Source organism: Anas acuta, chromosome 1 (assembly GCF_963932015.1).
Source record: "Anas acuta chromosome 1, bAnaAcu1.1, whole genome shotgun sequence".
NCBI lineage: Eukaryota > Metazoa > Chordata > Aves > Anseriformes > Anatidae > Anas > Anas acuta.
The window spans coordinates 134,733,480-134,760,121 of NC_088979.1; the positions used below are offsets into that span (position 1 = coordinate 134,733,480).

General features: G+C 44.0%; 2 long non-coding RNA genes across 2 annotated transcripts; one reads left to right on the forward strand and one right to left on the reverse strand.

Moving 5' to 3' along the window:
* Nucleotides 1–7,045: 7,045 nt before the first annotated feature.
* LOC137843351 (uncharacterized) lies at nucleotides 7,046–22,993 on the reverse strand. Its single transcript, XR_011089463.1, has 3 exons — nucleotides 22,901–22,993; nucleotides 8,840–8,913; nucleotides 7,046–8,743 (listed from the first exon to the last, which is right to left on the reverse strand). It is a non-coding gene; the product is annotated as an uncharacterized lncRNA (long non-coding RNA).
* Nucleotides 22,994–23,042: 49 nt separating this feature from the next.
* Nucleotides 23,043–24,669, forward strand: LOC137843345 (uncharacterized). The gene is made up of 2 exons (XR_011089462.1): nucleotides 23,043–23,192; nucleotides 23,554–24,669. It is a non-coding gene; the product is annotated as an uncharacterized lncRNA (long non-coding RNA).
* The last annotated feature ends 1,973 nt before the right edge of the window (nucleotides 24,670–26,642 follow it).

The following is a 26,642-nucleotide window of genomic DNA, read 5'->3' on the forward strand; positions in this document are numbered from 1 at the left end:
ATCAGCTTTGACACAGCCTCAGTGACTAAGGCTTTGAAGTCTGAACTACATATGCTACAGAGATCATTATTCACAACTGCTCAGACGGAGAGGGAATATTTTTCATTTGAAAGGTTCTGCCAGACCTGTCCTGTGCTTTGTTTGCTTTCAGAGGCATCGTGGTCATTCTTTAGGAGGAAGGAGTGTTACTGGATGGAGGAAAGAAAGGGCGATAACAGGCCAGCAGGGAACAACCTTTCAAAACCACTGGACAAAAACTCACCAGTTAAAGAAGCACGTCTGGAAACTGTTGCATCCTGTGTGCCCCACACAGGGAACATTTATGCAGAACCTTCTGCAGGGAGCCACCTTAGGTCCAGCTCTGTGACAACCCACTCCGTACCTATTTCACTGGGAGTTAAGCTGAGGTGCTTTGTAGGTCCATGGAGTGACCTGCATTTGCAAGGTGCAGCCAACATTTGTGTACTTGGAGAGCACAAATCCAAGTCAGACACCAGGGAGAGCAGTAACCACCTAGGACTTTATAATACAGGGATTGGCAGGAATGGAGCTGCATACAGACATCTCCAGAACAGCTTTGAAGATAGGTAATTTTTACATCGGTGTTGTGAGAATGGTTTTTGGCTAAAGTTCTGTGTAATAGTCATTTTAAATGCCCCAGGGCCCAACCTGCTCCCATTTAAGTCCCTGGAAAGACTCCAAGACAACAAGCTGAGACCCTTGCTCTCTGAGCCTACTCTTCCTTTAGTGCCTTTGCTGTGCGAGTTTGTCCCACACTTATTGCTGCAAATATTTTTTTCCCCTTTCTGAACATTTCTGTTGCTGTGTTCAAATAAACCTTTGTCTGGCACACTGCCATTCCTTAAAATACCAGTGTTTGTTTCCTGAACCCAGACACTTTGCATGCACTGGATTTGTCTCTCTTTAGGATCTTCTCATGATTTTTAACATCTCTTGTGGCCCTTCTTTCCCAAGCTGCTATTTGGTATCATTTCAAATACATCTTTCTTTCATAGTGGCTTTTACTTGCCTGCCAGCTTGCAAATATTTCTGTTACGTACCATACTTCCTCTTGGTGCTCTCTTCTCTTCTCCTTCACTGTCACTTTTTCTTCTCTGTTTTTCCTTCACCTCTGCCTCTTAAGTTCATTTCTGCCTTGGAATTTCTTCATGCTTCTCACTTCTTCATCTCACCTCCTGGTTTCGCTTTCCTATTCACATCACCCCAATCTCCTCTTTCTCAGCTTCCCTCAGTTCCTCTCCGCTTTGCCATCTTCATATCAGCACCAACCTTTCTTTCTCTGTTATGCAGATAATTCCCCAACACTTTATGTCTATAGACATACTAACAGAGAATAAGGGGAAGGAGACTCAGGGGGATATTTCTAGTACTTAAGTTAGATATATAAGCTCCTGAGGCAGTCAATGGAAAAGTGTAGAAGAACTTGGGATGTTTATTAGCTGTTGTCTGTCTTTATTGCCTCTGTAGGGAGCCTAACTCAGTCACCTAATTTAGTAGCATGAAATTAATGAAGCCACATTAATATCCTCTGCATGATCTCACTTCTGTTTAGGCCCATGCAAAGGAGAGAGGGAAGGACGAGGTATCAGGAACACGAGCAAGCTCTGAGCCAGTAACCAGGCAGCCCCAGCTGCTGGTGTACCTGGTAGGCTGAGGGATGTGGTGACTCTTCAGAGATCCAAAGGAGAGAAAAATGTCTTTGCACATGCTTGCCAGGAGTGTCTCCCACCCAAGGAGGGTCACTTGGTTGTGAGAGCTGGATCACGTCTGGAAAAGTTCAGTGTGCAATGGATCTGTTAGATAAGGAGGTCAGTGCCAGCCAACTCCTGAAAGACCCAGAAAGTAAAAGTGAAGAGGAGTCATCCAGCAGAAATAAGAAGAGGGACAACTGGTGTGGTGGGCAGAGCAACAAGCCAAAATAGGGAGGTTTTAGGACTGAGGCTTGAGAGGGTCACTGCTGCAGGCACCCAGGATACAGCAAGAGATGCCACAGCAGTGAATGGTGTCAATACCAACGGCCCAAGTCTAGATTTTCATTGTGTTGTCTCACAGACAAGGAGATGCTCTATTTGAGAGACAATGACAGAAGAAGCCCCAAGAATGGAAAACAGCTTGGATGCCAGCATCCAGTGTGACAGCTGAACCAAAGACGAACAGCTTGCTACTTTAATTTCCACCCTGAGAACCTCCCCAGACCATCTGTGCACCTGAGTGTACCTCTAATATTTCCTCTGCTTTATTTCCTATGTCCCACCAGATCCTGGGCTACAGCTGCTCCTGAAATGGTTTGTGTTCATGAAGGACAGAGCTGAACAGCGTAAGACACTGCATCTGCTTCAGGGCTAGAAAATATTGCTCTAGACAGGATACTGCTCAGGAACCTATTCTCTAGGTTTACATTTTTTTCACGTTGTTTGTCTTGAAAAGCCCACTGAAACCACCAAGGATTTGGGTGAGTGAAAAAGAATATTAATCTGGGACAATAACAAGGCTTGAGGACAAAGGGGTAGGGAGCTCAAAAGCTATACCCCCTTTCAGAGTTTACGCCTTTATTCTCATTGTAATTTCTTTAGATGATTTCCATAACTGTTAGATAATATTCACTTGTCAAGCCCAATATATATATATATATAAACAATATAATATATATATATAAAAAAAAAAATATATATATATAATATATATATTTTATTTTTTTTTGAACTGGCCCAAACCAACCCCTATGCTTCACTGAAAACCACTTGCAGTTCTTGTCATCTCACCCATGCAGAAGAGTTTCCTCAGGAAATGTTAGGTTTTTCTTTTTTCTTTTTCTTTTTCTTTTTTTTTTTTTTTCTTCTTTTTTTTTTAATTTTCTTTCTTTTCTTTCTTTTTTTTTCTCCTTTTTTTTTTTTTTGAATGAATGAATGAATAAGAACCTGCCCCAAGTACAGATTTCCCCCAAGATCTGACAATACAGAGAACAAGAAGGGTGCTGGGAGGGCTATGAATGTTTCACTAATGAATAAGCATTGGAATTTTCCAAATTAATTAAGAGCCAAGAGATGCAAGAAGACAAAGATCATGGAAAATATGGACTTTTCAAAAGACAACCAGTATTTCCTCTGAGAAAAAAAAATATATATATATATATATATATATATATAAAAAAAGGATTCTTAAAGGTTTCGTAAAGTAAGTGTTTTTCTTCCCCACCTACTATCTTTCCTCCCTTTCAGCAATGGCATACAAGCACCTTTCTTTGTCAAAGGTACAAAGCATTTTGCAGAGGATGATGCAGCTGAAGTGACTCCAGAATAAAACAACAAAACACATTCAGCACAAGGTCTTGCAGAGGTGGGCACCCAGCAAGAAATTGGAGGAAAAACTGATCTGAATGCACGGAGAGAGGGAGACCTCACCCTTTATGAGGCTTTCTCAATGTAGCAGCAAATCTGCTCTTTGACTTCCAGCCCTGTGAATTTCCACTCCAGCCTCACTGTTTATAACCAGTACACAAAGCCCTTATCTTCCAAGCACAGCTTTAGATTATAGAGAGGGCACACTGTCAAGAGAACCTGTCAAGGCTAATGAGCACAGGGTTAAACCAGACCTGCAGCAATGGGACACCACTCAAGGAGCTACTCAGCAGTGGGGCTGAGTTTCCAGCACATACATACATTTATATCTGTTTTCCCCTCTCTCTCATTAGTTCCTCTTGCTCTGAAACTATAATTTGACTGCCTGATCTCAGAATATCTAGGCAGCAAGGAAAGTCCTCTGAGCCCACAGGAATGCTTTGCTTGCTGTAGCTCCATCAGCCAGGAGAGCCCAATGGGACAGGGAAGCACTGGTTCATGTTTTTAAAAACATGGTGGCTGTGAACATTTTTGGTTAGTGTGTATCTTTGTGTTGCCCCTTTGTTTGGACACCAGTACTTTTAAGAATTCCAGTTAAATAACAATGGAAATTCATGCAAATGGTACACATACCCATGATGGCACTTATAAAAGCCATGTACCTCCATGGAGAATACTGAGTTTCCTCCCAAGGCAGTGAAGAAGGAGCACCCCACTCAAATGACACCTACAAATTCAAGAGGATGACCTTCTGCTCTGTTTGGTTGTTGTTGCTGTTTGTTTGTTTTGTTTGTTTGTTTTGGTTTGGTTTTGACATTATCCAGGCAGGAAGCTAGAATTTTCCATCAAAATAGTTACTTATTCCAAGAAAAAAACTCCCATTCCCTCTGCGCTTTAAGGCTGTGACTCCAGAGCATGAATTAGGAAAGGTAAAGTTGGTGGAATGGAAAAAGAACAACCTGGGAATAAATTAGTCTATCATCACTATAAATGGAAGGCAGCTTGAAACTGTTGAATGTGGAAATCACAAACATCCTGGTACATATTTTTTCCATTCATATCATACATTCAGATAAATTGAAAGTGATCTTTTGTATCATACTTCCCCCGCCTATCCAGTGCAGTCATTTCCTCTAATAAACTTCCTAGTGCTTTGTGTGGTCAAGTGTTAGTTGTCCCCAAGGGATGAAGTTTCCACCACTTCCTTGCAAGGCATTGCACATCTCTCCATCAAGGAGATCTTTGATATTCAGTTAAATGTTCCCTTTCTCAGTGCACTACCATTACTCCTTATTATCCCCCTGCATACAGTCTTAAGTAAATCCTATTAAGCATTTACGTTTTTCTAACACTGGCGACAGTTACCAGATTCCCTTCTTTTCATCATTTGACTACTTTATGCAGAAAAATTACAGGCTAACTTATTCACAAACAACCTCCCCCTTTTAGGGGGTTGCTTTCTTGAATCTACTCCTGTACACCTCTGTCTGCCTAAAACTCAGGGCTCGGGACAATCTGCCACACGCTCTGCCTTCCCACGTATAAGAGGGTGCCTTCCCATGTGTCGCCCACTTCTTCAGCTTTAGAAATATCACTTCCAATCATCTAGCCATTATCACGCCTAGATCTCTTAAATGCTATTTATTCCTGTTGCATATTTGAGTTTCATGTTGTTTTTCTCCAGTTTGCATTTTTCCAAGTTGGAACTTGTATTGTTGTTTTCCACCCATTCTTTAATCTCTCTTTACTTCGTATCACTATCCTGTCTGTAAGGGTGTTCACCTTTCCCAGTGTAGCATTGTTGTGTCTTTTACTTTCTGTAAAATAAATAAATGAATAATCTTAAATTAAACAGTACGCATACACAAACCACACAGGCATCAGAACACCCAAACACTTGCAATGACTACACTCAATACACAGGATCTAGCTACAGTCTTCCTCTACCTCTCTGCTTGCTTACAAAACACAAAGGCCCACAAACTGTTTAAATGAATGCATCCTGACTTCAAGTGACAGCAGTCAACATCTACAGATTTCATTAAAGTGCTGCGTATTCTGTTTTGCATGGGCAAATCACTGCCATCCCCACCAAAGCTGCCGTTACAACAGCATAAGGATGCTCGAGTTGATGGAGCTCATTTCCATAAATTTACAATACAAAGTTATGGAATAAAAAATGGGTGTTGCCTTCAGAACATGTCAAGCCAGCTTGAATTCGTCTCCAAACCCTGTGTGATGTGACTACTCACGTCCCATGCCAGCCTGTTACCACAGCCCGGTCTCGGTGTCAGTGCTGCAGGCTGGCCTTGACTGCGTGGCTGAGACGACCAACTGGGGCTACTCTGAATGGGGACAGTGTGAATCTGACACTTGATGGCAGGAGCTGATCTCAGCCTGACAACCATCTATGTGTTACTTTATTTCATGCAAACAAGTGGTACATTTAAGGTGAGATTATGCACAGGCACAGAGTAAGGCACATGCTTTGTATGACTATTGTGCCATTTTCAAATGCCCACATATACTCAAACTGGCTTTACACTCGCTTGCTTCTTGTGTGAGGCTCTCCTGGCCACCACCATCAGCAAGTTCAGAAATGTTACCACTTTTGGTTTGATTTCCCCAAGGAAATATGCATCACATGGCAACGATGTCACTCCATGGGTAAGTCATCCTTGCTGACTGTGGAGCATCCACACACTCCCAAGAGACTCAGTTTGTTGTGCTGGAGGTGGTGAAACTGTAAGAAGGAAACTCAGTTCCTTCTTTCCTATCTTTTCCTTTTCTTTTTCTATTTGCTATTTGTTTGTCCTCACAAAACCTTTAAAATGGTGCAGATACACATTAGTGGAAGGCCTCCAGCACTGGCATAAGGCATAAAAACCAAACAGCAATGCTATCAAACAGTCTGGAGCTAGATGAGGAGAAATATGTTGTCCAGCAGGAATCCCCAGAAGAAATCAATGCGGAAGCAAACCACGTGCAGACACCCAGCCTGGGATGTGGCCAGGACAGTATCCTCAGACCCATGCCTCTTTTCTTTCTTCTCTTCTCTTCTCTTCTCTTCTCTTCTCTTCTCTTCTCTTCTCTTCTCTTCTCTTCTCTTCTCTTCTCTTCTCTTCTCTTCTCTTCTCTTCTCTTCTCTTCTCTTCTCTTCTCTTCTCTTCTCTTCTCTTCTCTTCTCTTCTCTTCTCTTCTCTTCTCTTCTCTTCTCTTCTCTTCTCTTCTCTTCTCTTCTCTTCTCTTCTCTTCTCTTCTCTTCTCTTCTCTTCTCTTCTCTTCTCTTCTCTTCTCTTCTCTTCTCTTCTCTTCTCTTCTCTTCTCTTCTCTTCTCTTCTTTTTTCTTCCTCCCCTCCTTTCCCCTCCTTTCCCCTCCTTTCCCCTCCTTTCCCCTCCTTTCCCCTCCTTTCCCCTCCTTTCCCCTCCTTTCCCCTCCTTTCCCCTCCTTTCCCCTTCCTTTCCCTTCCCTTCCCTTCCTTCCCTTCCCTTCCCTTCCCTTCCCTCCTTCCCTTCCCTCCCTTCCCTTCCCTTCCCCTTCCCTTCCCTTCCCTTCCCTTCCTTCCCTTCCCTTCCCTTCCCTTCCCTTCCTTCCCTTCCTGCCCTGCCCTGCCTGCCCTGCCTGCCCTCCTGCGCCTGCCCTGCCCTGCCCTGCCCTGCCTGCCTTTTTTTTTTTTTTTTTTTTTTCAATAAATTATCGGGGAATGCTTTCTTACCACTTGTGGGCAACAGCAGTTTGTGCCCAGGTAGAGGGCATAACACCACCTTCTGTTTAATGGATTGCTGCCTGAAATGGCTTGGCCACGTGTCCTTGGAGGCCTCCTGTCCATGCTCTGATCCAGCCCAACACAGCTTATCTCCTGACAGGATCACAGCACAGGGACACACATGCCTGCAGGCAAATAATCACACCAGAGACTGTGACATGACAGTGCAGAGACTAACCTAACCACCAAGCCTGCTGTGGGCACAGCTCTTTGTAGATTGCAGCTCCCAGAATTAATGAACTTAGCAGTGGCAACGTGACGGGCACGTAAGCGGGATAATTCACACCCATCTCACATCCGCAATGAGATGGATCAAAGCAACACGCTGTGCCGAGGTGCCCGTGCCCATCTGCTGGCCTACCTGCCACAGGCAGCATGGGGACTGGTGGCACTGGCAAAGCGGATGGGACCGAGAGTGAACCGAAGGACCCAGGCTACAGCGAAAGGGAAGACAGCGAATTAGCGATGCAGCGCTGAACTTCCCTAGCTGCCTTGCTGCTGATTTATAGAGCAAGTGCAACTCATTTATCAGGCTACCTTCATTTTATTGTTATTAATTGTTACGAGTTTTTTTGGCAGGGACAGAGAAGCTTGTCTGATTAAAAATAGCTTTGGGGACGGCAGCTGGCAGAGTCGCAATGAGAGAAGAATCCAGCTCCAGATCTTTTTTCAAAGAACGTGTTCTTAGCAAGTAATTGGGTGCAATCAAGTGCAGAGATAAATAGCAGCACTTCCCAAGGTGTAGCTTGAGGCACTGATCATGCCAGTTGCTGTTGCTGGCAAACATTCAGAGAGGCCAAAGGTCTGCTCAAGTCTCTACAGACTTTCTGGCAGGACCAGTGCCCAACTGCTTTGCAAGGCTGGAGAGAAGAGATTTTTATACACAGGATGGTCTTTCTGGTGTGCAAAATACATCATAATGCTATCAAAGACATGCAGCATTAAGGGCTAAGAATCCAGATCCTTAAATGCACGTGCATCTTTGCTCTTTGTGGCTGATGCACATGTGTTCCTACAGGGCCTCATCTGTACTCTCCAAGCAGTTCCCACAGCTTTCTCATTTTACATTCTGCATTCAAGCAAGTTTCTGTTACTGAAAAGGAAAATTAGCAGCAGGCTGAAGAAGCGACAATCTAACTGAACAACAAGTGTGCTGACAGCTGAAAGACACTTCACCCTTTTCCTCCTTTTTATATGCCCACTGATCATTTACTGCAGATCCTTGCTCTCCATTTCAGATTCATGCCAGTACACATCAGACTTACATATGAACACAAATCTGAGCTTGTCTCTAGGTCACAGATATTTGATTTCCTCTGCCCAATCTACTCATGATTTTGCAAGGATGGCTCTCAAGTAGATTCAGGAAGCTGGTGCTTAAACTACAGGAGGGCTTCACTAGTAGGTTTTGGCTAATGGGGTCCAAGATCATCACTGTGGGTATGACCAAGCCAGCTTTATGGCATCCAAGTGCTCGCCCCATCTTCCAGCTTCAATTCCAGCCAAGCCAGAGAGCAGCAGGACTTCTGGAGAGCTGCCCTCATCCGTAGCCTTTGAACTTCTCATGGAGGCTTCTGCTGCCTCCACCATCCACAGCCTTTCTGAAGCTTCCTGTGGCTTGAGGACACAAGAAAACTGTGTTATGCAGCTCCACAGATCAGGAGGACTGGCCTACCTTTAATATGCTGCTTTCCAGTGGATTTCTGTACTCACTTTCAGGGAAGTTTTAGCAGTCTGCAAAGCTCTTTGGAAACATCCTGCACTGTCTTGTTAGGTGAGAAGAGCCCCTGGAACAGTTAAAAAAAAATGCATTTGTCCACATCCTATTTGCAGCAGGAAAGTGCCTCACTGCTTTGCTCTTTTTTGTTTTTTTTTTTTTTCCCTCAGTACATACAATGAAAACATCTGAAATTGTTAGGATATGCATAGGCAGACTTGGCAGCCTCTTCGGATCTGGTTGGATTGGGACATATAATATAATTTAATTCTGGGTCTTGCTTGCTCTCTTCCTGAGTATATTCCTTGTCAGCAGAGTAAGGCTGAACAGGTCAGACAGCAAGCACCGTCGCTGTGGTTAGCCTGCGCTGACAGCGGGCAGGTGCTCATTGCTGTAAACCAATGCAGTTACACTGAAATCAATAAACCACAATTCATACCGGCGCTGAAGTTCCGGCCCTGTATTCTGATGAATATTTTTTTTGTTGATTTCTTTTTTTTCCCTTCATCTCTTGAGCGTGTTTGCTGGCAGCAGCCCCCACCCAAGGCCGCACACAGCACCCCATGCCAAGGACCAGCTGAGCCCGATGCAGAGCAGCGAGTGCCACCTGCTGAAAGCCCCATCTCCCCTGCCCACTGCTGCCGGCCTGTGCTGCACTTCCCAAGACACAGAAGAAAAGCAGGAAAGAAGACTGCAGTTGGTTAGAACTCCATCACCCCTGTTTTAACAGTCAAAACCTCCTGGCTGGGTTGGCGGGGGGGGCGGGGGGGGGGGGAAGGGGATTTGTTTTCCAGGTTTTCAGTCTGCTTGAAAAACATTTCCTTTTAAAAGGAATGATGTGCCTTTAAGGGGAAGGTAGCAGGCAATGATCCATCTTCACCACATACAGACTTGCCTTGTTCTTCCATTTCTGGCTGAGTGATAAAACGTTAAATGTCATTTCCTGTATCAGTGGTTAACCACTAGATGCTGGATCAGAGATTTACCAGAAGTGCAATATTCAAAAGTGGACTTGCTGCTTTCAATAACACTTTCTTGCACCCCGTGGGAACCACTTAACCTTTGGGGGGGGGGGGGGGGGGGGGGGGGGGGGGAAAAGAATCCCTGGATTTGGGTAGGGCACTAAGTCTTGTGCCAAGGGCTCGCACCTTGTACAGGAAGTCATAAGGATAAATCCTTCCCTGGCCCCAGACTGCCACAGCACTGAGCCTTGCCAGAAAGCAAAGCTGCTACGTGAACTGCTTATTAGCCCGCAGTTCTATCAGCATGTGGAGATCAGGCACTGGAGGATGTGGCTGTTTCACACCCGTTCTCCTATACTAAATATTTAGAAAACAGACTGGCACCAGAATCCAAAATGCGTATTCCCTATCAGCCCCTTACTTTCCACTTATTTTACACTGCAGAGGTGAGCAGTTTATCTGCCCAAGCTGTATTCCTTTTATTATCCTCACTACAGTCATTTATGGGGCTGGGGGGATTAAAAATCATTTTGGCAAGAGTAGCTGGCAGAGTAAGAAGCAGATAAGTAAATTTCAGTTAGGGCTACATTTCCAAAAGATGAATTTTGAACATGTGGTTGTGCAATTGCCTGTGCAAACAGAGCGTTATTTTCCTAATTACATAATATTTGTAAAGCACTCAGAAAACCAAATGGCTAAGCACACATCGAGAAATACTAGTTACAGAAGTTTGTGGCTAGTGGTGATGAGCGTCTAGAAATAACAAGTGGGTACTTCAGACATACACCTAATGTCTGAACCATCTATGCAGGGCTCCCTGTTGCAGCAACACCCACTGCTTCACCCTCCAGCCCCTGTACACTGTCAGCATGCCTGCTCTCAGAGAGCTCCAGCAGCTCAGCTCATTTGGAGAATGCCTGTTTTTAGGGTGAGGAATGGCTCTGCCTTTGCTGTGTGCATGTGCCTTGCACAACAGAGCCCTTGTCCCTGAAGGCAGCATTGCAGGTCAAATAACAAATACTAGTAAGTGCAGAGTTGAGGTACCTCACTCCTTTCTTCCTCAGCCAACAGGAAACCCCCACATCTCTCTTGTCATTGATATTTATTCAGTTGAACTGCAGCAGCACCCAGCTGACTAGTCATGAACCAGAACTCAGCTGTGCTAGGTGCTATACAAAACACCTCACAGCCTTCCTCTGAGAGCTGATGCTCTTAGAAGTGAAAGGGGAGTGCTCCCAGCAACCCCATCCAGGCACACCATGCCCACTCGCCTCCTGCCCTCAGTTTAGCTCCTGAAGCCCCCAGCACGGTACCAGGAGCTCAGACCCTGAGCTTCCCAGGTGGACGAGGACAAAGAGCGGTATTGACATGGCATGTCTTACATGGGTCTTCAGCAGCGTCCACTGGCAAATGAACAGAAATAAATGGAGCAGGGCTGGTTCCAGGGGAGAGCCTTTCTAGGCTGCTCAGGGGTTTCCTGAGATAGTGGAAGATCCAAGAAGATTCCCCCAAAAGGTGATGTGTTGTTTTTTTTTTGTTTGTTTTGTTTTTGTTTTTTTCTTTTACTCCAGAAGTCACAGGAAATCTCCAGATTACTCATCCCTTCCCAGGAACCCTGGCTGGAAAAAAATCAAGGGGCCTCACTATTTTCCTACAAACACACACACACACATGCACACACACAAAGGAGCCCTGCAAAGACCTTAACACCAGCTGTGCTTGCCCTTGCCAGAACTTCCTGAATCCACCCCCGTTTACCCTAGCTTGCCAAGCAATGCAAATATTTGAGAGGCCACCTCGTTTCCGCAGCGTCTGATGTAAAAATCCGCATCAAATCCAAGCAGTAAAGGCTGTGACTCACAGCTACTCTGCAGCCAGAAGTCCTGTCAGGCAGGCCAAGCTTTTATATAGCAGGAGGTCACTGGAACACACTCTGGCTCACCTCTCTCATCGATCAAAAGAGTGCAACCACTTAGACACATCTCCTGCTTGCCTTCCCTTTTTAAAGTCAAATGCTGAGGAGCTGCTTCCGAGTAGGCAGAGAACAGTATGACACAGATACAATATCGCTGGGAAAGAAAATTATGTTTTGTCTTAGCAACTGCTGAAACTTACAGCACTGATGAGTTCAGCCATGTAACCCGGAGGCTGTGGTCAAGAGAAACTTGAGTCAGAAGGCTTGATTTCAGTTCCTGCCTCTGCTACTGCCCTGCTGTTTGATCTTGGGTTAGTCACTTCACCGCCCCTGGAAATAAGGTCCTTCTCTGATGAATACTGCTTGGGAACAGTCTGGAGATTAACAAGAGAGTAGAAGAGTTTGTTGGCATTTGCAGCTGGGTCCCAGGTCAAGGAGAAAGTAACAGCATATTGCTGCAAGGTCTACACAAAAGATGGGCGGTGAGGAAGAGTGAGGTAGAAACAGATGCTCTAGTAGATGTAGTAGACATCACGGTGCCAAAAAAAGGACTAACAAAATAGGGACTTGCCCCTGTTCCACACACACACACACACACATTGGGAATGTAGAGCTTCTGGGCTTCCAGCAGGCTGAACAAGCAAGACATGCCTCATCACAGAGTCCCCCAGGATGTGACCTGCCTTTCATGCTTCAAGGGTCAAATCTTTTACCACATCAGCAATCCCACACATTCAGGAACCATGAATCAGGGCTTCAGAAGTTGTAAGTCTGACTTCAACTTTCCAAAGTTTCCAAAGCATGCCTTTGTACACTCTTTTCTTTCTAGATGAGCACCCAGATTATTTTCAATATCCAATTGACTCCAGAAGTTGTAACTGGTGATCTGTTTGTAAGGGTACAGAATGGGTCAGAGTATGGCCTCCTTCAGTCTTAGTGTTGCAAAAACCTTTTCTGCCAATTTGCAGTTCTGCAGCGGACCACATCTACTACATAAAGGAAATAACTGCTGCCTGACTGAAGACTCAGAAATAACATAATAAATTGAGATTTTTTTTTCTTTTAGGTCTTGTTTATACTTCAGGATTGTACTGGTTTAAAATAGGTTTATTTGGCTGCTTCTAAAGCTATAACCTTAGCAAACTCCTGAGCAAAAGCAGTGAAAATCTGACAACATCATAGAATCACAGAATGGTTGGGGTTGGAAGGGACCTTAAAGCTCATCCAGTTCCAACTCCCTGCCATGGGCAGGGACACCTCCCACCAGACCAGACTGCCCGAAGCCCCATCCAGCCTGGCCTTGAACACCTCCAGGGATAGGGCATCCACAGCTTCTCTGGGCAGCCTGTGCCAGTGCCTCACCACCCTCTGAGTGAAAGAATTTCACCCTAATAACTAATCTAAAGTAATCACGTCTTTTAGTTTAAAACCATTACCCCTTGTCCTATCATGACACTCCCTGAGGAAGAGTCCCTCCCCATCTTTCCTGTACATCCACTTTAAATACTGGAGAGCTGAACACATTACTCAGGTAGGCTTCACGGTCATTCATGAAGCCTTACCCTGGTGTTGATTGCTCCTGCAAAACCCCAAGCTAAGCCACAGTGGTTTTCCCTTTACGAAAAAGGAGCAGTAGTAAGCAGCTTGGTGCAGGTCTTCTCTTTAAATACAGGGCTACATTTACACATGCTGCTACAGCATGTAAACTTTAGGTGTGTACTGTTTGGATGGTCAAGGCCCCAACACCTGACAAAAATCTCAAGCCAAAACGTGGGTTTAACAGACTCATCTCCATGCTTGCAGGAAGTTTAAAGTACAGCAGTGGTCATTCCTGGAATGGAGATTAGTTTCCTGATCCATAGTTTCTGATGTAAATAGCTTTTAGCATTAAAGGATGACAGGTTTGTTAAACTACAGGACTGAAATGAGTGATATCTCTGTGAGTGAGATACAGCTGAGTTATCCTTGAGGCAAGCACATTAAGAAAATTTTGAACTTACTGAAGAAAGGTAAAAATAGAGTTATGGGGGAAAAAGCAGAACTAGATATTTCTTAGGAAAAATGTCTTGCAGAAGAGACCCAAAATTAAGAGAGAGTTTCAGAGATTCAGAAATTAGTTTCAGAGACTCTGAGCATTTTCATTTCCCATGATATTCTCTATAAAGGGCAATGTCAGTGACAGTTCTTCTTTAATTGCGAGTTTTTCATCACCACTGCAGACCATGGTTTGCAGCTAGTCCATTCCTATCACTGTGCATGTAACTGCTCAACTAGTGGTTTTGTAGAGTACCGGAGGCTGTGACCTAAGCAGACAAAAATGTGCTGAAATGTAAACTAACATATTTGGTAGGGATGTAACACAAAAGAGTTACAGAGGTTATTACAGTTTTGCAGATATGGACACAACAGAGAAGCAGCTCCTTCCATGGCATTGCAAATCCTTAGGGCTTACACATTATGAACCGGCTCCAAAAGCTAAGAGACAAAAATAATTCCCATAATATTTCTTTCTATATTTGCCTTCTGCAGTTTACATTTTCAAGATTTTCTTTTTAAGCAAGGGTTATGAGTTTACATTAAAAACATTGTGGAAGTTTAATCATGTGGTTCCAGGAACAGGATCTTAATAAGGAAAAAAAATACATTTTTCTCCATCTATGTAATTCATACCAGATAACCACCAATATTTAAAAGTAGTGCTCCTTCCAATTAAACCTGGGATAACCTCGAGACAGAAGCTCACTGCGGGAGCTGAGCAGGTTGTGATGAGAGAAAAAAAGGGGGAAAGGCAGTGTATTTGGCAAAACTGGCAGGTTTTTGGTGGCAGGGGCTTTGGGGCTGACCTGTGTGGGAGGAGGCCACGATCAGTCCTGGGTCAGTCATAACTGCCTCCCATGGCTTTGAAACAGTTGGGAACAGCCCACAGTGAGCCAAAACTCCAACCAAAAGAGCACGTGGCACCTCCACTCAAATGTATTTAAGAATGAACAGCAGCCATTAGTAGAGGAGTTAGGTGAGGAGGTGAGTTTGGAGACACATAAAGAGACAGATGGAAATATATGAAGAGAGACATGGAGGAAACATGGAGAAGATCTGTGAAGAGATATGTGAAATGGCACACTAGGAGAAATGGAGGGGAATGTGGAAGGAGATATTGTTGGGGACACAGCTGGAGGTACACTCCTGGAAGACGACAACCCACACAGTAGAGGGAACAACACTGAGAGGCTGCAGCCCACAGAGGTTCCATGCTGGAGCAGCAGTACCAGGAAGCCTGGACGAGCCCTCACCAAGAAGCAAAGACCAGAGGATAAAAACCTTTACAAACACAACCCCAGCGTCCCATGCCACTGTCACCTCATTGAACAGATTGGGAGGGACTGAGGGTAACCTGCAGAGAAAGCAAGGGGAGTTCAGCCTAGGAAGGTATTTGTTGGAGGATGAGCCTGTGAAAGGGGCAGGAAAGGAGCTTATGTAAGTAAGTGTTCATTTAATTGCTTGTGTTTTCTTCCCTCCTCCACCCTAAAAGAAACTTTTGATCACTGATTTGGGTAAACCAGCAATAAACTAAGTAGCAAAAAATTCCCAAGTCAAAACTCTTCTGCCTTCAACAGGAGGCTGCAAGGCAATCTGTCCTCTGCCTAAACTCACATGTAACCCATCCTGCTGCTGAATGACAGTGGGGGGGTGGAGGTGTTGTTTTTTTTTTTTTCTTTTTCTGCTCTTAAAAAAGTACAGATAGCACATAGTTTATCCACCTTGTAGCTTATTACAAGAGCTGCAAGAGTGCTTCATCTTGCTTCCTGTCTCATACTGGTGCACAGCACAATCATCTAGTATGCCTTCCTAGGCCCAGCCCTCTAAATTTGTTGAAGCCATGCAGCTATTCCCTTATAAGGTTCATTTTGCAGCTACCCATTTCTTGCGATGTCTCCCTGCGTTCCAGTGGTTTTATTTTCCCCAAACTTTCCTTGCTTCGTTCCAGTGAATAGGGTAGAGTCTACCAAGTAGCTTTGTTTCTTTAAATTTGTCACTAATTCCCTCATAGACCTGAAATTATAAACAGCTGTCTACAAAAACACAACTGCTTCTAGAGTAACTGACGTTAAGGACGCACAGAGAGGGTTATGACTTCAGCCTGTGCATAGGGAGGGAGACAGGGGTGCAGAAAACAAAGATCCTGTTTCAGTGCAGATTATCCCAGCATGAGCAACAGAGGGACATATGGGATACACAGCCAATTCCTTATAAAGAAAATGCCTCTCAGTTTATTCAGGGTGATCCAGAAAACAAAACAAAACAAAACACACAAACAAATAAAAAAACAACAACAGCAACAGAAAAGCAGGTTGTGTCCAACCCCCGTCCGTCCCCCCCCCCCCCCTCCCCGAGTCCCCAGGTACCCAAGCACATGCCAGAAAGAAAGGCTATGCAGAGCCACCTATGCAGATGCCCATAGAGCTTGCCAAGGAGCAGATGCCTTGGGCAGTAAATTAGCTTCAACAGTTTGGCCTCTGGGGCCATGTGACTGCTTCCAAAAAATGCAGAAATGAGGAGAGAGGTACCCTGGTACTGAGCACTAGTCTGAGTAGTACCTGGCCAGTATCAGCCATTTTGAAATGCTATTGCATTAACCCATCTGATGCTCAGGAGTCAAGATTTTCCAGACTTACACAGAAGCACAAGAAAAGCATAAAGGTTATTTTGGTTAGCAAAATTAGCTCTAAATAAAACCCAAAGCTATTTCCCTGCAAACTTTCTGGAACATCTTGTGGAGAAATGCAATTGCTAAGTAAGAAACATGATTGGCCATTAGTGTGCATGCTTTCAAGGTTTAACTTCTGTATAACTTATGAAATTACTGTATTAATTTGGACTTGGACTTTTCCTACAAGTGCACTGATGATTCTTGCCAATTGATACTCAGTGTTTCCCATCTGCCAATATCCACATGTCCTCAGCATTCCTATTCATAAAACCAGTGCCCATTCTGGTACTTCTGTCTGCCAAAGTAGAGCTCTTTTCTATTTCAGGCAGCCACAACTGCCGTATGATAAACATGTGAAAAGAGAGAATCCCAACTTAAAAATGACAAACATTACCTGGGTTAAAAAGCAAAGTGTACTGGTCTACGTTCATACTCTTTATATTTTCACTCATGAGATAAAGCATTTAATCTCCTGCAAAATTATTCCCTACATGTGAACCACTGGCTGTTAGATAAGTATCTTACAAACTATTTTTCTAAAACAGATGTGTGCGCATTTGTTTTGCATGCAGAAAAGACTGGCAGGCAGACAAACACATATGTCCCCATCCCTTCTTTTTTCAAACACTCAGTAATTTTTGGAAATTATAAATTTGTAATGGAAACAAAAGCCAACTAAATTCTGAAATGTGTTATTGTGGGAGTGTGCGCAGATTTCATTAAAGTATCTAACAAAACACAATTGTCTCATGATAAAGATGTCTGATAACATTTGCTTTCTGACTGTGACTTCAGTCTCAGATGAAACTCAGCACTGTATGCAGAAGTGCTGATTTTCTTATGTTTAGACAGGCCATACAGTGTGTTGTAAAGAGAAGAAACATCTGTTTTCGTCTTATAATCCAGCAACAACAAAAAGAACAAAAGCAACATCTTCACAAGAATCAACAGGGCACCTTTCCCCTCTCTCTAAGGTCCATCTGTATATTGCTGCAGGAAGGGGAGAGGGGAAAGGGAAGTGGAAAAGACTTCTCCATTTAATGGTGCAGCACTAGAAAAACAATCCAGGAATAGAATGGCCATATTTTAAAAGCTGACATGTTTGGTGGTTTTGGTTTGGGGTCTTTTTCTTTTTCTTTTTCTTTTTCTTTTTTTTTTTCTTTTTCTTTTTCTTTTCTTCTTTTTCTTTTCTTTTCTTCTTCTTCTTCTTCTTCTTCTTCTTCTTTTTCTTTTTCTATTTTTTCCTTTTTTTTCTTTTTATTTTTTTTTCTTTTTTTTTTTCTTTTTTTCTTAAAAAAAAAAAGTTAAAAGGGTTGCAAGCATATATTTCAAGGGGAAAAAAATAAAAATAAACTACTTTGTAAATGTCTTTTGCTATCACCACTATCAGCTCCTCCATTTCTAACTCAGACAATAAGCCCAGAAGTGTCTAGGTGTGGAAGATTATGTCTCGACAAGTTTAATGCCAAGGGTCCTAGGGATATCCTTTGACACACAAGTTTTCAGTAGCAGTTTTAGCAGATGTGAAAACTGTGTACCCTCCTTGCCCATGCTGTTTGTTCCTGTGCCCAGGCCAAGCCCTTTATTGTGCTGATTTCAAGTGTTTTGAGCAGGTAGTTGCTCCCACTGAGAACTAACATCGCCCCCTTCCTTTTTTTTCCCCTGGATCTCAGCTAAACCTGATCACTGATCTGCTTCTTGTGCATGAACAGCAGTACCAGCAAGTGAGGGGTGGGAGGCAAGGACTGGGCTGCTCCTCTTGGTGGCAGTGACACCATCGGACTAAACTGAAATTAGAGCATAGGCAGACACTGAGAGAAACAACATTCATCACTCAGCTCGCGCTGCTAGACATGCCGCTTCAAGCGAACACTGATCAGATTCTATATGGTGGGGGAAACCGCATCACATAAACACTTCAGAGCAAGATCAAAATGTTTTGAAATGAGCTGACATAGGACACTTCACCAATACAGCCTTACAGAAACCTCTGGTAAAAATGAGGGAAAGCCACATGTGGAGGTGGGCTGAGAGGGATGTGCTTAAGCCTCTCTGGGACTCTTCTACGTGCTTCACCAAAACTAAGGTGCTTTATGTTTCAGCAACTGATAAAGTCTTCCAGCTTGGTTGAATCACCCCAGATTATTTATTTATTTATCTACTTACTTACTTACTTACTTTGAGACAGCATGTATACCCCAGCTTGCTTGAATCACCCCAGATTATTTATTTGTTTGTTTGTTTATTTATTTATTTATTTTGAGACAGTATGTACACCCCTGAAGGTGGAATTTAATCCTTGGAATTAAGCGGTGTAAGGCTTCAAACTAAATTCAGTTAACAAACCAGCAAAGCACAAGACCTGAGCAGACAGCAAGCAATGACAACCACAACCATAGCGTGCATGAGCAGGAGGAGAAGGCTGGAAAGATTGTGGTTAAACACACACACACACAAAAAAAAAATAGATATATATATATATGGTGAAATTTTCTTTCCAGTGAAGACAAAAAAATGAAATCACCTTCACTCCCCTTCCCAGTGGCAAACAGCATCAAAAGTAGAGTCTGTCCTCTGAAAATAGACCCCCCCACACGGGTATTTTTTTCAGATATACTCTTTTCCTCCACCAGTTTCGAACCAATGTGATCTCAGAGAGGGAAAAATCCTATTTCTTCGTATTTTCCTGGTGGGGTTAGGACTTTGGTGTTGTGACTGTGCATGCATGCCACCACACACAACACCCGCCCCCTGCCGCTACCACCCACCAGCAGGCCAGCCCAGCCGCAAGTGACCAGTACCCCGCTTGTCACCCCAGCGCATGAAGGTCAGCGGGCCACAGAGGCAGCGCAGAGCCGCTGCCCCGGCTCCCTCATGGACAGCAGCAAACCCCAACCTGCCCTCTCCCCCCCTCACCGCCCTGCGGCCCACCCCGCCGCCCGCCATGCCGCTAGACGCCGCCATGGCGCCACCTGGCTGTGGCGGCCCGGGGAAATGGAGGCACCGCGTCCCCACGGTGCTGGGCCAGGCAGGGTGGCGGCAGCCCCGGCTCCTGGGGCCAGAGCGGGTTCCCTGCATCTTCTCTGCTCCTTTACATCCAAATAGGAAATAAGCCCCAGGGATGTTGTCTTATACTCAGGTCGTACCAGCACAGCGCTCTGGCTTTGTGTTCTGGGAACTACCATCTTCAGTTTACCAGTACATCACAGCACCTGCATTTCTCTCACAATGCTGTACATTTGGCCTCCCTCTCCATCACCCAAATGGAAAAAGTGCTAATTTATTTCCTGGCCTAAGCTGGTACTTCTGTCATTCTCCTGTGACAGGTTCAGGCTTTGCCCCTAATTCAAGGTGGAGGCAATGTAACGTAAACCGTAAAGGCTTTTTGTGCATCTCTGTCACCCATCTCTCTCTTGCCTCATCCTTGCGACATCGCAAATCCCTTCACACTGCCCTACTTGTGTAATTTACCTGCCTCTGCTGCTATGAGGTCACAAACCGTTTGGATACAGTGAGTAAATTCACCAAACTACTCAAGCTGATACATGTAGTACAGCTCCACATCAGGCACAGAAGAATTTGCAGCAGAATAATAAAGAATAACTTAGATGGTAGATTAAGCCAGCTCAAGCAGGCACTGGTAACATACTGCAGTAACATATAATACATGCTAGTTTGCTGTGCTGTCATAGAAAATTGAACGAATCCTTGGGATATGAAGTCCCAGCTTTTATTAAGTGCTTCTGATACTCAGCGAGCCATCAAAGAATCTGTGTCACCTTGGGAAATGGTGAGTGAAAGCACTTGAAAGTGATACTGGTATTTCTAAGAATTTTACCAACAACCTGACGTATTAAGCAAAGCCCTGTCAGATGAGGATATCCGGCTGCATAACATACAGCAGTGACAAAGGAAAGTCTAATCTTCCATGCCAAAGAGTCTTCCCTCAGAAATTGAGAAGCATTCCCGCACCACTTGTCGTCTGACAGTTGCTGAATGGAAGCCAGCAAGGCGCATCTGCCTACCACAGGGAGCCAGGGTGGCAGTTCAGGAGATTTCACTCTGCAAGGCAGTGCTGAGCTAATACCCTGCTGTGTCTGTGTGAAGAAAAAGGATATGGGGGTGTGACTCCCTGGCTGCAAGTGCCATCTTTTAGTGATATCAAAGATTCTGATGATTTAAATTCTTAAATTCCCCTTTTTTGAACTTTAAAGATAGACCTGACTAAATTCCAGCATAATTATTTCTGCCTCTCAGCTTTTCCTGCTTTTTAACAGTAGTAGTAATATTCTTACCTCCTATCTTAAAACATGCATAACATTTGCAGTAATAACTCTACTGTTATCTTCTGTTTCAGGTCACCCATTTCTCAGGAGAGACTCCACATGGCTTTACCTTGTAGAAAGGTTGGGATGTCAAACTTTCTCTGTTGAGACAATGGTGCAGTAATGAAACTGGAAATGAAAAAGTGCTATGATACAGCAATGGGATGCAAAAGCATTGCTGGTATTGCCACTTCTAGGTTATGTTCAAGAAACCAGTACAAGACTGCTGGTATACAAGTATAAAGACCATCCTGCTCTTCCACTCTACCAGGCCAGGTACTTTTTGGCTTGCTGAGTTGTTTTTTGGTGTCAGAAGGGCAGCATACTCTAGAAAGTCAAAAATAATGGGCTAAGCATTCTACCATTTTGAATGACTCCCTTGTGATTTCCTTCACATCTATGACTGACTTCTTACTGTGTGCTTTATTATTTTTTTTTTTACCAAAGCAATAGAGGGGGAATTTGTGAGTATGTTTGTGTAAACTGTGTTCACAACAGTGAAATATTGTCCATGTTATTATTCAGTCATGAATTTTGTTTTTCTAAAACATGATTTAAAATCCATGGTGCCTAAGGCTTGCTATGTCTTTGGATCCAGCCTTATCCAGCTATAGATAAACTTAATTCTAGGCTGTAAATCAAACATCAGGAGAAGAAAGACCAGATGAGTTTCTGCCCACAGTTCTGATGTGGCACCTAAATAAACACTTCAGGCTTGAGGATGATTAGGACACTTGCAACTCCTATGTAAATAAGACAGGCAGTTGCTGCAGGTCTGGGATAGCAAGCTGCAATGGCCTGGGAGGCAATTCAGCTTCTAAAGGTTGTGTCTCTGCAGAACACATTGTCCCATTTCTCCACAGTCCTCACAAGACCAGTGTCTAGCCCATCACACTGCAAGTTGTTATGAAAAATGAGCATTTACAAAGCAAAACTTCATATGAAGAAGAGAAAAACATGGGTTGCTGTCCTGGGCTCTCTCCATGAATAAAATCACTTTTGAAGATATTCATACCAGAGAAAAGATAAGGAGATTTCAGGGTATGGGTATCTTACTGTCTTCTGGAGGAGTGATTGTTTCTTCATTTGTCTCTGTGACTCTCCCTTTTGGCTTTCTAAGACATATTAAAGAAAAGAGAAGTGCTCCAGTGCTCAATTGCTGCAATAGCTACTGAGTGTGTGTGTATGTTTAACCATAAGATAAGCTACAACAAGACTACAAGATTTAAACAAACAAAAATATTCCTGTAATAAATATAATTTGAAATCTGTAATATAGTCATTCATTAAGTAAGCCTTAAAAGTTGCAGATAGGAATCCAACATGATTTGAGCGTTACCTTAGATTTAAACAAGGGAAATAGCTGAAGCAAAGAAACTCCAGAAACATGTTGTTTTTCTGGTGGATACATTTGGTCAGTCAAAGGCTATTAGTGTCAGATGTTCCATCAGGTACAGGTTTATTCCTTGTGCTAAAGATCTGAGTATATATTATAATTGCTCACTTCTAACCTTGAAAACAGAGTTCAGAGAATCACAGAATGGTTTGAGTTGGAAGGAACCCTAAAGGACACCTAGTTCCATCCCCCCTGCACTGGAAGACAACTATAAGATCTCCTCAGGGCCTTCTCTTCTCTAGTCTAAATAACCCTAACTCCCTCAGCCTGTTTTTGTAGGAGAGGTGCTCCAGCCTTCTGATCATCCTCATAGCCCTCCTCTGGACCTGCTCGAACAGGTCCACATCTTTCCATCTTATGTTGGCGCCTCCAGCTTAATATTGAAGGTCCACAAGACATCAAGGAGTCAGAAGGGTTAGGGAAGGAAACTGCTCCTCAAGAAAGGACAAATTAGGAGCTATGGGTGACCACAGCATAGGCATTGACCTCACCCCTGCACTCCTACCCCAAGCACAGGATCTGAACAGTGTCCATTAGTAGCCCTCAGCCAGGTGACATGATGAACTAGCTCCAGGGTCCATCCAGGAAGCCTAGTGAGGAGATGGTGCCAAAGACAAGGCTGTAACATAGGTCCAAGGTCTATACAGGAGACAGGACAGAAGATAGCTGCAGACAGAGCACAATTCAGGCAGGCACTCACAGGGCAGGCTAACAGAACAGGGACCAGGACAGGAATAGGGACACTGATCACCTCATGAAGATAGGTTCAGCCGAACTCAGCAAACCACTCACAGAAGTGGACCCCGTGCTGAAAGGAAGCACACCCATACTGAAAGGAAGTTCATATTGAAAGTCACTGAAAGGAAAAGCTGAAAGGAAGCTCAAACTGCTCAGAGAAGAGGACCACGCGCTGAAAGGAAATGCATCAGAGCTGAAAGGAAGCTCAAACTGAAAGTCGCTGGAAGGAGGCGCACCCAAGCTGGAAGGAAGCTCAAGACAAGAGAAGCAGACCTGCACACACAACTGCCCCTTACTGGCTGAAGGTAAGGATGCAGGTGCGCATCATGGGGAATCATATGGCCTTAAAACCAAAGAATGTCCTGGTAACCTTCCAGCTTATTCCCTTTATTACTAATCAGATGGTTTATGAGCCTGAAACATGGGACCAAATTGAGGTCAAGCTTTGGGACTCTACTACTAAAAATGACAAGGTCGTGCCTGGATTGCTTGGTGCCTGGTGAGCAATCTCTGAGGTCTTAACAAGCCATGTGGGACCACAATCAGAAACATCTGGTTTACCAGATAGTGAGGGAGCTGTGGGCTCATCCACCTATCTGACAGTACTGGCATCACAGGTCTTTGCTGTTACGCCCCCTGATGACCTGGATGTTCCTTTTGATCCAGGCTCTAAAGGTCCTGAAAAGAAGCTGGATCTGTTTCCCTTCGATCCAGGAGGAATAGGATACATAAGGCCCGAAGGCTGAATTGCTTAACAACTTAAAGCGAGACATATTGTTCCCACAACTAGCCCTGGAACTCTCCGGTGTTTGTAATCAAGAAAAGGAATGGAAAGTGGAGACTGTGACATGATCTGAGAAAAATTAATAAAGTCATGGAAAATACTGGAGCACTTCAACTGGGATTACCATCTCCAACTATCCAGCCATGGATATTAATAGTAGTAGAGTTAAAGGACTGCTTTTTTATGTTACCAATTATCCAGAATTCGGAAAACTTCGCTATGTTTATGTTTCAATTGATACCCTTTCTGCCTGTATTTTTGCATCTGTCCATGCAGGAGAAAAAGCAAAAGATGTGTGTAAACATTTTCTGTCAGTTTTTGCAACAATGGGAGTGCCAAAAATGATTCAGATAATGGGCCAGGATATGTGGCCCATGCAACCCACTTTTTTTCTACAGTGGGGCATCCAGCATCTGACTGGTATACCCCATTCTCCCACAGGTCAAGCAATTATTGAATGGGAACAAAAATGTTGTTTTCTCACCTGAGTTGGTAACATAAGCACAGGAAGTACCAGACATACTGCTTCTTGGGAATACCCAATGTATGGGGGGCAGGAGGAGTAAGAAAGACAACTACTAAATTGATATTCAACAGAAAAGCAATACTGGGTATATGTGACCGTGTAAGAAGGATTTTTTTTCTAGAGATGTTACATTATTTAGAGTTACATTGTATAGGGGAAATGAATGTGGTATTGAGATATACTTGCAGTGATAAGAAAGCTTACCAGACAAACTTGTAAAATGCAGACAACCAGACTCCTTAGTGCAAATTAGGTGAAATTCATGGTATCAAGTCAAGCCAGATAAGGGAAGAAACATTACCACCCCAAACAGTAAAAAAAAAGTCAAAAGAAATTTGAAAAATAACAGGCTGGTGACTGAAAGCCATGTATTATCTGTGAAGCATTGGATAGGTTGTGAACCTGGACTACCAAGTCAATGGGGAAGCAGGGGAGGGTCCCGGTCGCCAAGAAATAAAGTATATAAACTTTACTGTGTGACTAGTAGGTGTGCTCCTGCTTGTGGGATGCCCGCCGTTGCAATCACAAACAAGAGAGCCTAGAACTGAAGGCCTGAGACTGATTAAAAAGGCAGGATCCATGAAGTACTGGGGAAGGGAAGAAGGTAGGCACTCTGGGTTTGAGAACTGATCCGGTAACTCTGTGCGCAGACCAAGGTAAGAAATATTAAGTATTGCCTTGGGGGTCAGGTGAGACTCTGTGTGACATGTGATTGAGACGTACTTTTGTACGAAGCTAGTGTGGAGTCCTGATCCGTGGTTCTGTAGCTCCGCGAGGGGCACGGCTGGAGACAGACGAAGTGTGAGATAAGAAAGAGGAAGGAAGAGTCTCGGGAAATTTGGTGTACGGTACAGAACCTCTTGCATGGTGAAGTGCTTGGCAGTACACCAGGCAATCTGGTAAACCCATAGGTGTGTGGTACCCCTTGTACGGGAAAGTGCTTGGCAGTACATCCCCATTTTCCAGAATCAGAATGTTTGTGTGTGGTACTGAGACAGGGAATAAGATAAAGGATGGTGATTCCTAGGTCTTAGCTAGCACAACTGTATGTTAACGACCGAAAGATAAGGGAATAAAATACTGTATGCATAGATAATGGGAATAGCAAGAACTGGCTTGACAACTGAAGTCTGTCAGAGACAGGAAAGCCCAGAAGATAAGCAGTGAGGAAGACTTCTGACCTTCAGTGAAAGACCACCAGAGTATGACAGACAACTGACCACCTGAGGACTCCAGTACGCATAACCTACGTTAATGATTCTTTGGAGACCTGATGAATATACAGAAGACTTACGGGAAATGCAATAAATATGTATTTGTCCCACTAATATAAGCACACTGCCAGTAACCGCATGGTGCAAGAGTTAGGTGGAGCTATCCCCCTTGCGTCCGGCGTGTGTGTGAAAAAACATACCTGCTTTATAACCATTCCAGGGTTATAGAGTCTGAATTCCACAAGTCAGTACCCTGCAGGAGCTAAGTTTCTGTAGCAGCACCCTGACAAGGGCTGGGAAAAATGGGAAAATATGGGTTCCAGGGGATAGGGAGATGTCCCTGGGGGAGTGCCTACCAACAGCCCTTCCGGAGGAATGATAAAAAATTGGAAAAATAATACCAAAATTAGAGGAGGTGATAAAAGAAGAAAATGGTTAAATGTTGTGTATCACTGTGGACAAAAGAACCAATTAAGGAAACAGCATTATTTTGGCCAAAATATAGGTCTGACGAAAATTCAGGCTTTAAATTTATATCTAAACAATAAGATTCCTTTTTCAGAGAAGGAGCCAAGTTATGCTCCCTATGATCCTAATATTGCATCGGTGGCAGCAGCAGCCACTCCAGGAAGGGCGACAGGGACTGCAATTAACGCTGTCCCTAGAGAAGGATCGTACTCTAGGCTCTGGCAAGAATTAGAACAAGGTAGAAGAGATATTTAGAATTTTGCCTTCCCTGATACAAACAGTACGAACACTAACTGTGTATCCTCTTAGGTGAACTCTTCCTCCTCCTTACCAGCAGAGAGGTTAGAAGTTTTAAGAAGGAGTTGAAGGCTTTAATTGAGGACCCCATCAGGCTAGCTGAATTATTAGACCAGTTCCTAGGGCCTAACTTATACACTTGGGGAGGAAATGATGTCTGTACTAAGTCTGTTGTTTACAGGGGAAGAAAGGGGAGTGATCAGGAGGAGAGCTGCTACAAGGAGCGGCTGAGGGAGCTGGGCTTGTTCAGCCTGGAGAAAAGGAGGCTCAGGGGCGACCTTACTGCTCTTTACAGATACCTTAAAGGAGGCTGTAGCGAGGTGGGGGTTGGCCTGTTCTCCCACGTGCCTGGTGACAGGACAAGGGGGAATGGGCTTAAGTTGTGCCAGGGGAGGTTTAGGTTGGATCTTAGGAAGAACTTCTTCACCGAAAGGGTTGTTAGACATTGGAACGGGCTGCCCAGGGA